Below are 13,228 nucleotides of genomic sequence, written 5' to 3'. Positions count from 1 at the left end.
CCAGAAAGGCGGGTCTCGATTTGTTTCTCCCCTGGCAAGTCTGTAGGTGACCTTGGTAAGTCCCCTGGGGTTTCTTCCCCCACGTCCCCATTGGAATTAGTATGTGAGCCTGCAGGCTCCCCAACGCCCCCCACAGGAACTTGGGAGACAAGCTCCTGGTGGCCCTGACGGGAGGCCAGACGGGAGGAGACTGGGCCACCCACCCTGGCAGCAGCCAGGTGACACCCGGCTCGCCCCAGCCAAGGCCTCTTCCCAAGTGGCTGAGAGCCGCGGACAGAGGGACAGAGCGCTGGGGATCCTGGAGCTCCAGAGGTGACCGCAGGCCTCTGGGAGCTGGGGACTTTGAGCAGCACGCCACTGCTTCTCCAGGAGACTATTAAAGACCCATTATGCAAACGTGGCTCTAATGAGGTGAATAAAGCCAGGAAAGCCCTGCGCCTGAGCAAGCCCGGCCCTTCCCTGCCCAGGCCCCTCTCTGCCCCTCCCCAGCCTCGCTCTCACCCGGGTCTAGGGGCAACGGAAACAGGATGTCACCAAAGACACAGGCCTGTGGCTCCTAGGCCTCCAGGTGTGCTGCACCAGAGGCTGGCCTCCCTCTGCCTCCGGGGCTGCAGTCAACCTCAGGTGTCACACCCAGAGGAAGAGGACACATGGCCGGCACCTCCTGGCTACCCTGTCCCCACCTGCGCCCTCCCCAGGAGACCCAGCACGGCCAGCACGGGGTGGGATCATTTCTGCCTCAAGGACCTGTTCAGGGAGGAGGGAACTGCCACACCCAGCTGGCCACCCTGGAGCTCTGGAGCTGCTGCCTCGTGTGCAGCAGATGCAGGAGCCCCGAGCCAGCCCGGGGTGAGGATGAGCCCTGTGTTAGAGCTGAGCCTGGCACTCGGACTGAGAAGCAAGGACCTTGGATTGTGTGTTACCCAGGCCCTGATGTGACCGAGAAGAACACATCCGGATGTGGCTTGCCTGAGACCACCCAAGTCACCAGGGCAGACCTAAGACCAGTGACCTTTTCAGAACATCACAAGGGGGGGCCTGAGCATAACCTGTCAATCCATGTCCACGAGGGCAAGAGGCAAAGCTGGACTGAAACTGGCTATGTCACTTCTTAGCTGTGTGACCTCGAGTAAGCTACTTAACCTCTCGGTGCCATCAGTTTTTCATCTATGAAATAGAGGCTGCGAAGGGCTAATTAAGATAACACATGTGAAGTGCTCACTTAGCACTTTCATGTCATAATATTAAACAAACTTGGGTTTTAAGTCCTCACTGGATTTCCCCAGGGCTTCAGGAGACGTGCCACCTGACGATACCTGTGTCCAGGGATGGCTGCCCGACATAGCAGCTCACAGACGGCACCCAGGTCTGCCAGCCCAGGCCAGAGGCGCAGGCCAGCTTCCTGGGTGACTCGGGGTGAGGCTGACCCCTGTGTGACTGTAAGAGCCTGGGAACCTGCACCCAGGGCCGGAGAGCCACACACGGGGCAGGGGACGCACAGGGCCCCACGCACAGCACGGTTCGCATCCTGGGACCACCATCACCAGGACCCACACAGGGTGGCTGGGAGCCCACTGCCTCCAGCTCTGCAGCCTGCAGTCCAAGCTGGAGCGAGGGCGAGGCTGGTTTCCTGAGGCCTCTCCTTAGCTTGTCACTCCTCGCGTGGTTGTCCCCTAGTCTGTGTGTCATCTGTGCCTTCATCCACCTCTCACCGCCTGCTGCTGTGCTGGGGACAGAACTCAGGTCCCAAGCCTGCTAGGCAAGTGCTCTGAGGCTCATCCTCGGCCCTTGTCCTCTCCTTTGAAGGACACGAGTCACTTGGTTCAGGGCCGACCCCAATGGCTTCATTGTACCTTACTGGCCTCCTCAAAGGCTGTCACTAAACAGCCACAGTCTGCGATTCACAGGATCTGGAGGGGCCAGTGCTGCCCCCACCTCTCCCGGGCCCCCTTGCTGGTGTGGTGGTCTCCAGACACCTCGGGCGTCCCCGCCCCATGGCAGGGCGTCCTCCTGGTCCTCCGTGGCGCTCTCCTGCCTATCTACATGTCGCCTTCCCTCTGTGCACGTGTGTCTCTGGCTCCCGAGCAGGTCCCCTCTCCTGAGGACGGGACGCACCCCGTGATCCGCTTTGACACTGCGGCCCCTGGCAGAGACCGGAGGAAGTGAGGTCCCACTGTGAGGTGCGGTGGGGGGTGCCCGCCAATGTATCATTTTAGGGGACACAACTGGGCCCCGAACAACACAGCCAATTATCTTTCCTCCTTTTTAAGGAAAGAAAAAGTGGAAACCTACAAATCCTCACCCTGGACACCATCCAGTAGCAAGCAGAGCCAAACCTGAATGTGGAGCAGCGTCCAAAGTGAGCAAGCGCCTTGCCACCAATACGCATTTTGCATTATCACCTCAGCAGGCTCCGCCACGCCCGATCCCCAGCCCTTTGGGAAATGCAGAGGGGCTCAGACGACAGGAGCGTCTTCACAGCCAGGGCCTCAGTAACAGAGGAGCAAGCACCTGCAGAATGAGGAGCAGGAGGGGCCAAGGGAAAGGACTGTGTCCAGGGGCCACCTACCCAGGGCTGTGGGAGAAGAGTACAGAGCGCCGCCTGAGCAGAGCAGAAAAGTGCCTGGGGAGCTACGTGGCCCAGAGCCCTGGGCTGTTCGAGCGCATGCGCAACTCACCACCTTCCCCAGCGGGCACGCCCTCTGCAGGTACCCCAGCCACAGCCAGCCGGGAAGCAGTTGCTCACAGCCGCCTGGCAAGATGACTGCTGTCTTCCCTCACCAGCTTGCAGGTCTCTCCGCTCCTGCCACCCAGGCCACCCGTCACATGTCCTCCTGCCCTCCAGATGGTGATCTCCACCTGGCCTTCATGGCGGCCAAGTGAATGGGAATAGCAGGTGGATTCTAGAAAGGTTTCTCTCCCTGAAAATTCAGACACCTAAAGAGAAACTCACCTTCCTGCCTGAGCTTGGATAGAGTTACATGGAAACATGATGACTGGAGCAGTGGCAGCCAGGCTATGACCAGGAGGAAACACACTTGAGGACAAAGATGCGGAAGACGGTCGCCTAGAAGTTAGGGTGAGTCCTGGAAGTTTTCACTGATCCACTAAAGTAAGCAACCCTAGAGCCCCTCCTTTAGACGTCTGGCTATATGAGTTCAAGTATACTGTTTTTAAACCCACAATTAGTCCAGTGTTCTTTTACCTTTAGTCAATAACATCCCACAAGCCAGGTGTTTTAATCTGCATACTTCTACCCTAACCCCACGACTGAGATCACAGGGAGATATGAGATAGGATCTTGTGGCTGTAAACTGAGCCATGTCTGAATTTTGAGTCCATGGTCCCCACGGGTAACACTTTTCTCTCTTGCCTCCTAAGCAAACCAGAGAAGCAGATGTTGGTCTCTTGGGCATATAAGCCCCTCCCCACCAACCCTGTGTGCACCCTGCAGTAGAAATGACCAACTATAGTAGCGGGTGTGTAAGTCCCATTTTCCCAGGGAAGTCTCAGTGTACACCTGCACCCCAACATTTGTTGTCCATTTGGATTTTTTAAAAAGGCACAGCCACCTTCCTGGCAGCCCAGCCTCCTGTCACCCCCTTCCCCAGCACTTACCACATGGCACTAACATGAGGCTATCCTGCATTCCCAGTGGACATGGGAAGGCAAGGCGCAGGATCCCGTCCGGTTCACGCCAATCATCTCACCTTGGTTACAGAGCTGAGCCACGGCAGCTGCCTGCTAACCTGAACCAAGCGCTAACAAGGTAAGAGGCTTAGGCTCAAAGGATTAAGTAGACCAGGAGAATGGGACAGAGGAACAGTTCCTGGAGGGAGAAACTAACTGCCTTTCCAGAATCCCTGACCCTCGCCACCAGCCCCATCCGGACAGAGTCCCATAGGAAGCGGCAGAGCGCGCCCAGACATCAAGCCGTCTGATGCAACCTGGTCGCACAGGCAACTGGTGTCCTGCATCATGCAACACGCACCTGGTGAACGGGTGAGCCACACAGATGCCAATCAGCCTGCAGATGCAGAGAGGTGCAGGAGCAGGAAGTCTGTCTGCTTCCTGAGAAAGCCCAGGGCACTGCAGACAGCCACTGAGATAAACTGCATGCTCCAAAACCAGAAGACTGTGAACAGCACCCTGGGTCAGGGCAGACCAATGTGTGAATTCCACAGCAAGCCACTTTCTTGATCTCATGATTTCAACTCATACCTCAGCCAGTGCCCCCAGTACGGCAAAGGCTTGCGGGTTCCCAGCTGGCGATGACATCAGGATCTTGCCTACCCTAAGGGAAGGCCCTATAAGGGAACAGCTGGGCAATACAGCAGCTCCACCCGCTCTGAAGGAACCACACATTCTTTCTGAAGAACTTTTGGGTTCAACTGTCACCACCACAGAGAGGCAGTTCCACGTGTCTGCCCTCTGTCTCCCTCCCAGAAGTTACTTTCATTTAGCAAGGCATACAGAGTGCTCCACACGGCACCAGGCACAAAACAGACACTCACTGAACGTCAGCTCACTGCACAGGATTCCCGAGCCACTGACTCATATGCTGATGTGTTCTGGATGCTGGAAGAAGGAATCCACGCATGCTGCTGCTTCTCTGTGATCAAAGCTCGAAGCCAAAGCTGCCCGGAACATCCTAGATGGTACCTGTGCAATTCCCTCTGCTAAGCAAGTTGAGACAGAAATTGGCTGGGTTCTCAGATTGACCAATCGAGGTCCACCTAGCAGTGACAGAAAGATGGGGAGAGGACCGGAAGCCGTGTCTCACCATGGTAGTGGGGGCCATGTGGGGAGGAGCCAGGAAGTGGCTGAGGTTAAGGTGCTGCCTGCCAGGTGATCTCTGTGACATCTCCCAAGTTGAAACTGTAGGACCTGAAGACAAGGGCGCATGGCACATGGTCTGGAGGGCCAGTGGCCATCAGAATCTGCCTGGGACACCCTGACAGGGGACTTAAAAGGACGCTTCATCCGTAAGATCCTGGACTGAGCAAGCGGCTCACTTGCTGGCCTTTCCTGATGGGCAAGGCCAGGGCAGGTCCCCGCCCCCGCCCGCCTCCCTGACTTTGTGCCCCTTTCAGAAGCTCTGCGGGGCCAGCAGGGCCTTCCTCCTCACTCTTCTCTGCTCTCGCTCATTTGCGTTGTCCTGGGCCTGAGCAGGTGGGAGGTTTGGGCCAGTGAAGGGCGAAGAGCCCCAGAATCTCCCCAGGCCCCTGAGGGTCCTCAAGCTCACAGTCAGGAAGACCCGGGCCCAAGACCCAGGAAGAACTCACTTCTCCTCTGCGGGCGCCCCAGATGACACGCCTCATGGACATCCAAAGCAATAACAGGCCTGAGGTTTCTAATTTCCAGGGAAGACACCCCCCCACCTCAAATCCAGGTCGAGGCAGTAAATCCACCCCACTCGGGTCGATGGTCACCTCTACTCTGCGCTCCCTCCATGCCTATCAGCCTCTCCACGTCCCTTTGAGGCAAGAGTCTTCATTCCAAGTCCTTGTCTCCGATCCAGTCCTGGAGGGGACATTGCCAGGACTCAGCACTGGGGATTCTGAGACCCACCGTCACCCCCAGCTCACCCCTGCCCCAGGCTTGGGCGAACTTGACCCCAGCTCTCCTCTGGAGAGCCCCGCTCTTCTTTGGAAGGTTCTGGCTGTATCTTCTCAGCGTCTCCAGGTGCTCTGCCCCTGGGAGGCTTTCCAGCTCTACCCACCACTGTACCGAGCACTCTAGGTCAGGGTCGGGGAGGCCCCTGTGGACTCGCTCGGACCTCAGCTCCAGACAACAAAACTGGGGCACACCTCCCGGGGAGCCGTGCAAGGACACTGAGCACCTGCTGTGTGCCGGGCACTGTTTTATGTCCTGAGGATTCAAACATGAAAAGACTGGGTCTGTGTCCCCAACCCAGCAGTCCTGTGCCACAGGCAGCCAGCGCAGGGGCGTCTGCTGCGCTCTCCTGCTTCACTTGCCATCTTCTCTCTGCCCCTCGTCACAGCTCTCTCGAGGCTTCGGATGCCCACATCCCACCTCCCCAGCCGTGCCTGCTCCTGGAAGCAGGCTCCCGTCCCGCCCCGGACTCACAGCCCCGTGGTAAGGCCCTGCTCCCTGTGGATGTCAGGAAGAACAGGCCGCTGCTGCCCGACTCACTCCAGTGCGTGCACTGAAGCTGGCTCTCGGCTGTCGCCAGATTCTGCCAGCTGGGCCTCCAGCATGACACAGCATCCCCGCCGGCTCCCCTGAGCGAGGCCCTTCGTGACAAAGGATTCTCTGACAATGGGAGGAAGAGGTCTGCTCTTATTGTCACCGCAGCCCCCTCCTGTGGCACTCCACACAGCAGGCTCCGCTCTGTACTGGGGCTCCTGCCCACGCGTGCTCCTCAGGTTCCCCTAGAGTGTTGTCTGACTCCAGCTCCCTGCAGAGCCGTCGGCCTCGCCTTCTCACCCCGACCCGCACACCTGCCCTGGCAGGCAGAGGCCTGCGCAGTCCACAAGGCCAGAAACCTAGGCGTCTCTGGGGTGCCTCCTTAGTCCCCCAAATCTAAGCAATCTCTGCAGACCTGATTCCACAGATATGTTTGCCATATGCCTTTGGCCCAGCCCCAGGTGTGACCTGGACACAGTGTGGAACCTCATCAGCCTGGCGGCTGCCCGGCCTCTGGTGATACTCCTCTCTGATCCACGGCTGCACACCTCTGCTCCGCTCAGAGCCCGCAGCCGAGCTCATGCAGCTCCTCTGCTCTGAGGCTGTCTGCCTGGCCGCCCTTGCATTTGACCTCACTGCATGTGGTTCCTTCCCAAAGCCAGGCAGCCTGAGGCCTCTGCACCTCTGTGCATGCCAAGCCTTCTCCCTGAATGCCCTTCCCCTGGCTAGTTCCTTCTCCTCCATTAGAATTCAGCTTCTGAGTTGTCTCCCTCAGGAAGCCCTCCGTGATTGCAGGTGTCCCTCCTCACGCTGCTGTAAGACCCATGGGCTTTCCTCTACCACTGGGCTCACATTGAATTGAACAATTACAAGTGTACCTCTTGCACTGGACAGTGGGATCTTTGAGGCAGGGGCTGGACCCTGTTGAAGCCCCGGGACCTAGCACAGAGCCAGAGAAGCTCCTACTGCCTGCAGAACAATCAGCCAAAGCTCTTTGGTCTGCTCTGTCCCACCCCATGTATGCAATTTCCCCTTCACCACTTTTGGCCCATTGTCCCAGCTCAAAACTTCTTACACCACAAAACCAGACTTATTTCCAAAGTCACCTCCTCCATGAAATTATCCCAAACTGGCCCACTCTACAAATCATCACCATGGTAACTACCTCCCGTCCTTCATCCATCTTGCCCTGGGGTAAGTTAGCAGCTGGATCTTACTAGCTCTTGGCTGGATGCGTCAATAGTGGGCACAAAGAAGCTCTAAAAGGTTCAAGGCCCTCACTCACAAAACCATAATGACAGTGTCGGATGGTGAGCCACCCAGGCTCTGGGCACGGAGTTTGACATCTGAAGAGCAGGGTTCCAATCCCCGCTCTACTTTTTATTTGTGACTTGGGCAAGTCACCACAGAGACTCAGTTTCCTCATGTGCAAAATAAAGATGATGATGACCATCTCCTGAGCAGGGAATGGTCACAGACCATGGTCAAAGGCCGATAGGGTGATTTGGGCAAAAACTGTGCAAACTGTAAAGCCAAGTCAAGTGCAGGGTATACGCGTCCTCTGTGCCCACCAAGCCCCATCCCACCCCTGTCCTCCTTGCCAATTGTTTGTCCTTATTTGAGGATCAACTGAGAATCAAATGACATCTGTGGATCCTCCTCATAGAAAAATGCACATAACACGTTGGCAAACCTTCCAGGAGATTCTGAGGACCCTCCACAGGGAGAGCCACAGGCCACACAAGGGCACTAGGAAGCCCCAGGCCCTTACATGCTCTCATTCATTCCTGGGTACCAAAGATGGGACAGAAGGCAGGAACGGCCAATCTTGAAGGAAAGCAATCTCAAGTTTAAAAAATGAATTCCAGAACCTTCCCAGAACCCATGGAAAAATATGAAGATGGAGAGTTCTCACTCTTTGGGAAATAAAGACCCAACTTCTTTCTGATAAGCAACTAGCACAGAGAAAAAAAGATCGGATGAGATATGAAAACCCAAGCTTTCTATCCCCATTCTGCCAAAGGCTCACTATTACCTTGGGCAAGTCATTCCACTGCTCTGGGTCTTGAAGTCTTCACATGGATATTAAGTAATCTATAAGGCCCTGCCCAGCTCAGGTTACCTAGGATCCAGGGTGGGTCTGTTCTTACCCTGTTCTGAACCACAGCTCAGCCTGGGCATAACGCAGAAGAAAACCCAAGCCTGAAAGTGAGCAGCTTCAGGAGCCCACAAGTGAGCAGGTGTGAAAGAGAAACCCCTCTCCCAAAGCTGCAAGAACAGCTGCAGGTGGTCAGGTAAGTTATCAGAACTGCCATCAAATTTGGAGAATCCTCAAAAAAAATGCAATTTCACATGACTGTAATCTCTAGCAAATCAGGAGGATGAGACAAGAGGATCATAAATTGGAAGCCAGCCTCAACACCTTAGTGAGACCCTGCCTCACTAAGGACTAGGATGTGACTCAGCGGTAAAGTACCCCTAGGTTCAATCCCAGTACCCAAAAAACAAAAAACCCTGCAATTTGCCTATTTGCACCTCAAGGTCTCTTGGCGCACAGGATTCTCTCTCCAACCTAATCACTGCTTCTTCCTTCATGATCGGAGCAGCAAACAATATAACCTTAAAACAAAGGTGGTGGACCCCCAAATTGAAATAAAAGTGAAAAACAACGCCACGGACTACAGAAGTGAATCTGCAGTAGTTAAAAAGGCAGCCCCACACTAAAACATCTATGCAGACCCGTAAGGCAGAAGGCACCAAACCAGATAGGGCTTGAGGGAGACCTTGACCTCAGCCTCTGAGTCACAGCACATCAGAGCTGGGGAGGAACCGTGGAGAACATTTCAACAGCTCCTCACTGCTCAGAAGAACCTGTTGGTTGGCTTCACCATAAGTTTCCAGCAGTTGACTACCTTCTGCAGAAGGGCATACCTGTGGGCCCACCCTCAAGATTCCAAATAGCCTGGAGTCCAGCGTAGCAGGGACATAAGGGCCTCCCCCACCCCGGTGGCTTCCTTCTGCAGTGGCTCTAAGATAAGAAGTAGCATGACAGGCCCTTTGCAACCAACATATGTGAAACCGACCACATCCCAGGGTGAAGGCGCTAAAATATTTATGACTTGTTCCCTCCTGTGGGCTCTGTTATTGCATTGTAACTTAACTATTTCTGCTATACTACCTTTGTGTGCCCCAGACAATAAATTATCTAGCCTAAACAGATGTTTAATAAACATTTGCTGGACTTAAACTCTTTCATTTATCTCTATAGCTAGAATGCATTTTTGAAATTTAACACACAACACAGACCCCTGTGATAAATTTTCTCATATGCCCCTCTAAACATACAAAGTTGTAGGTTCCCAGTACTTATTTGTGAATGAATGGTTGATTAGCTGACTAGTCCGCCCAAACCCTCCAAGCTGTCTCCGGACCCTTCATATACAAGAACTGAGAAATTCACTCAGGCAAGTTTGAGCTCTTGGCTGTTTTCTGGGCTTTTCTATCCCTGGAGTTGGAGGGGGACAGGAAGAATAACTTGGGAAGTTTCCTCAGGTAATCTACATTTTAAATCTGTTTGCTTTGAAACCAGTTATTAAAGAAGAAAACTTGTATTCAATAAGGACTCCATGCTCACACCCATATGAACATGGACATATATTGCATAAACAAGTACATCACATATATTTGTTATATGCTGGTATGTACTGGATATATCACAGCTGTGCGCCCCATCAACAGCGGATTCTTACATGAGTGATAACACTTCTGGTCTTAATGGCTATTTTCATTTGGAACTGGTAGCAAGTCAAAAGTGTTAATTTACCCCTTGTTCAGGTTCAGTACCTCCTGAGGTATCAAGAGCCCGCTCAAAAAAAAAAAAAAAAAAAAAAAGTAGGTCCCAATTTAAATAAAAAGCCATAGGCTGCCAAGAGAAATCACAGAGGAGTAAAGCTGTCCTTCCTCTACTGAAGCCTTAGGCAAGTCATATCACTCGCTGGGCCTCAGTGCCTCATCTGTAAAATGGGGTTCCCTCCCCTCCCTCAAGAGCTTCTTAAGTGCAATTAAGGGTTAAGGTGGGGGCTGCCAAGGAAGTCAGAGAGACATATTGTAATCCTAGCAATCTGTTAATCACGAGTGGTCTTGTACCCCAGAACACATTACAAATCACTGTGTTTGAACTACTCCTTATCCAGGACGGATACTTGACACAACAGATGAGGTAGGTGGTCTACACCTAAGTGGAATCCTGTTTCACTCAGAGGGAGTTTCCTGGGGTCAGGGAAACCAGAGACCAGACCGTCCTGGCCGCCTTCTAGCGTCTGTTCAGGGGGCATTCTGTTCCTGTACAATTGGGTTGTCTTGAAATTCAAGCAATTTCCTCGCACAGCCGGGGCCTGCTGGGAGCCGAGATTCCAGAGGTTTTCGGCCCAGTCCCAGCACTGGGCAGGAGGAACCCGGGCGGTCAGCCTGGCGCCCCTCCCTGCACTCTGGGCGGCTCCTTCCTCCCCAGCTCCGCGCGGCGACACTCGTGCTGTGTCACTTTCACCCCGCGGAGGCTCCAGCCCGCGCTGAGTCGGCAGCTCCCGCGGCTTCCTCGGGGGTGGAGCGGACCCTTAGCCGCGGAGATTATCCGGGCGGCCGAGATGGAGCGCAGCACGCGCGGGAATGGCGGGCAGCTGCGCGCGGCCGGCTGGGCTGCGGGCTGCGGCGGGCTGGGCCCGGGCTGCGGCGGCCGGGCAGAGACTTTGGTCCCCACGGTCCCCAGACTGAAGAATTGTCGGGGGGCGGGAGCGCGTAGAGCGAGCGGATCCTCTCCAAGGTCTTCTAAGACAGCGACGAGCACGCGCACCCACAGGGCGTCTCGGTGCAAGGGTCAACTGGCGTGTCAGGGGGTGGGGGCGGCGACGCGCGCGCCCGCGGCTTCTCCCCGCCCCGCCAGACCAGCCTCCCGCGCCTCGGGGTTGGAAGACAGCTGGCGGGGTCAGGGGGCGTAGGGGACACCGAGGGAGAGGCGTACGGCGCGCAGGGGACGCCCGCACCTCTGACCAGCACACTCTACGCCAGGTGTCCCCCTGCCCAGAGTCTCAGGTTTCCTCTCCAAGTAACCCGGGAGCGCGCGCACGCGCGTGGACAATCTGACAGCTAGCCCAACTCGAACCACCGGCGGCAGGCTGGACGGGACCCGCGCAGGATCCGGAGCACGCGGGCCCACTACGCCGCGGTGCGCCCCGCCCCCCACACCACGCCTGAACAGTGTGTACACACAAACAGCTGGGCGGGGGAGGCGACGCCTCGCTCGGGTAGGGAGCACACCGCGCCGCCAGCCTCCTTCCCTCCACCCGCCGCGCCCCCTTCCCTGCTCGCACACACCCAGCCCCAACCCCGAAAACTCCGCGAAGCCAGGCAGCCAACGCTGCAAGACAAGTGTATTTACTCTCGACGGAGAGAAACGGCCAGTTCGGATGCGCGGTCCGGGGGTCGCCTCTCGGTGCCTCCAGGCACCCGCACACCACCACCTCGGGGGACCCCAGACCGCCGCAACAGCAGAAGCCATAGCCACCGCCCGCCACCACCACCCCCCGCGCCCGCCATTCCCCGGCGGCGAGACAGTCACCTGCTCGTTGTCCTGAAGAACCGGAGCCAAGCCCACTCCGCAGCCTCTGGGGTCACTCTCTACCAAGAGCTGGCTTTTCAGAATCGGTCAACTTAACCCCCGCACGGCCTCGGACCTGGCTTATCTATTCTCCAGGTCCGATTGCACCGCGGCCACAGAAATAATGATCATAAAAGCCAGCAGAATCACAACTGTGGGGAATGGCCAAAGCTGCGACCGCAGTAGATCCACCAATTCGGTTTCCTCCTCTGCTCCCATCCCCCGCGGCCCCCACGGCCCGCGGGCTCGCTGGGGACGGAGGGAGGGATCTGCTGCCTGTCTAGACGACGGCCATCCACAGACATCCCCGAGCACGCGGGGACCGGCGCGCACACTCACACACAGTCGCTGCCACAGACACAATCCGTCACCACCGCAGGGAGGGGAGGTGTGGGGACACACTCGCGGGGTCCCTCGGGCAGCTCCGAGTGCGGCAGCCGGTGGCCCCGAGCCACCATCCCGAACCTCGCTCCCTACCTCGGCGAAGCGCGGTCAGAACAGCTGCAAGTTTGCCTGGTACTAAACCAACTGCTCGATGCAGCAAATGCGGGCTTCAAAACAAAAGGGAGAGGAATCACGCTCGCTCGCTTCCTCCCCCCGGGTCGGAACCCGGCACATGACAGCAGCTATACTGTGCGGCTCGAACGCGAGTCCGCTCCAACCGACCGTCCCCCAAGAACCCCCCTCAGCTCCGGAGCTCCAGGGCCACGGCTCCCTACCGGGCGGGGAAAAGGGCAGGGAATGGGACAAACCCAGGGACGGGGCGAGATCGTAGGGTGCAGTCCCCTACAGAGAGGGAGGGGAGGGACGGTGGATGGGTGCGGACACCCGGCTCGCTGAGGCGCAGGGAGGGGGAAGGGGGCTAATTGTTTGGGGCGGTTTTCCAGGATTTATCTATAAGCACGCGCACGTCACGCAGCCCTCCTCCCGGGTCCCCGAATCGATCAGCAAGCTGGAACGACTAAAGGAGGACGGACGAGGGATGCTCACCTCGGGTTTCCTCTGCTCGCCGCGCCAAGCCCGCGTCGGGGGTGGGGGAAGGGGACAGGGAAGGGGAAGGGAGGGACCAGGCTCCAGAGAGCCTACTCCTGCCTGGAGTTCGGCGCGTCCCAGCAGCGGAGGGGATAGGGCGCCCCAGCGCACCGAACCAGCCGAAAGGGGAGGGAGGGAGGGAAGGGAAAGAGGGAGGGAGGGGCGGGTAGGGGGGAGGGAGTAGAGGAAGGAAAAAAAATGATCCCGGTTCTGACACAGGGAAAGAGAATGTAGGAGAGTGACGTCCAGGCCCCGCCTCCCCCTCCGGCCACGTGCAAAGACTTGAAAGGAAAGAGGGCGGCGGGAAGCCTGCTGGGTAATGTAGTTCGCCTTTCTTTCCCGGGATGGCGGGCCCTGGAAAGCCGGGTATCGCCGGGACGTGGTGGATGCCTC

The 13,228-nt window shown here is 56.8% G+C and overlaps 1 protein-coding gene across 5 annotated transcripts in view; it reads right to left on the bottom strand.

The window, feature by feature from the left end:
• The window catches only part of CTIF (cap binding complex dependent translation initiation factor), a 283,887-nt gene extending 270,883 nt beyond the window's left edge, over positions 1–13,004 (bottom strand). For 2 of the 5 annotated variants that reach the window (XM_079108993.1, XM_079108995.1), the window contains exon 1: positions 12,794–13,003. The gene's annotated coding sequence lies outside the window, so the exon portion shown is untranslated. Of the gene's footprint in view, positions 1–12,280; positions 12,355–12,793 lie in introns of all 5 variants that reach the window. The other 3 variants (XM_079108996.1, XM_079108997.1, XM_079108994.1) reach the window with 2 other exon arrangements.
• Between the last annotated feature and the right edge of the window lie 224 nt (positions 13,005–13,228).

Source organism: Sciurus vulgaris, assembly GCF_902686455.1.
Source record: "Sciurus vulgaris genome assembly, chromosome: 13".
Lineage (NCBI taxonomy): Eukaryota > Metazoa > Chordata > Mammalia > Rodentia > Sciuridae > Sciurus > Sciurus vulgaris.
The sequence above is the reverse complement of the archived record's forward strand: the minus strand, read 5'-3'. Positions and strand labels throughout refer to the sequence as shown.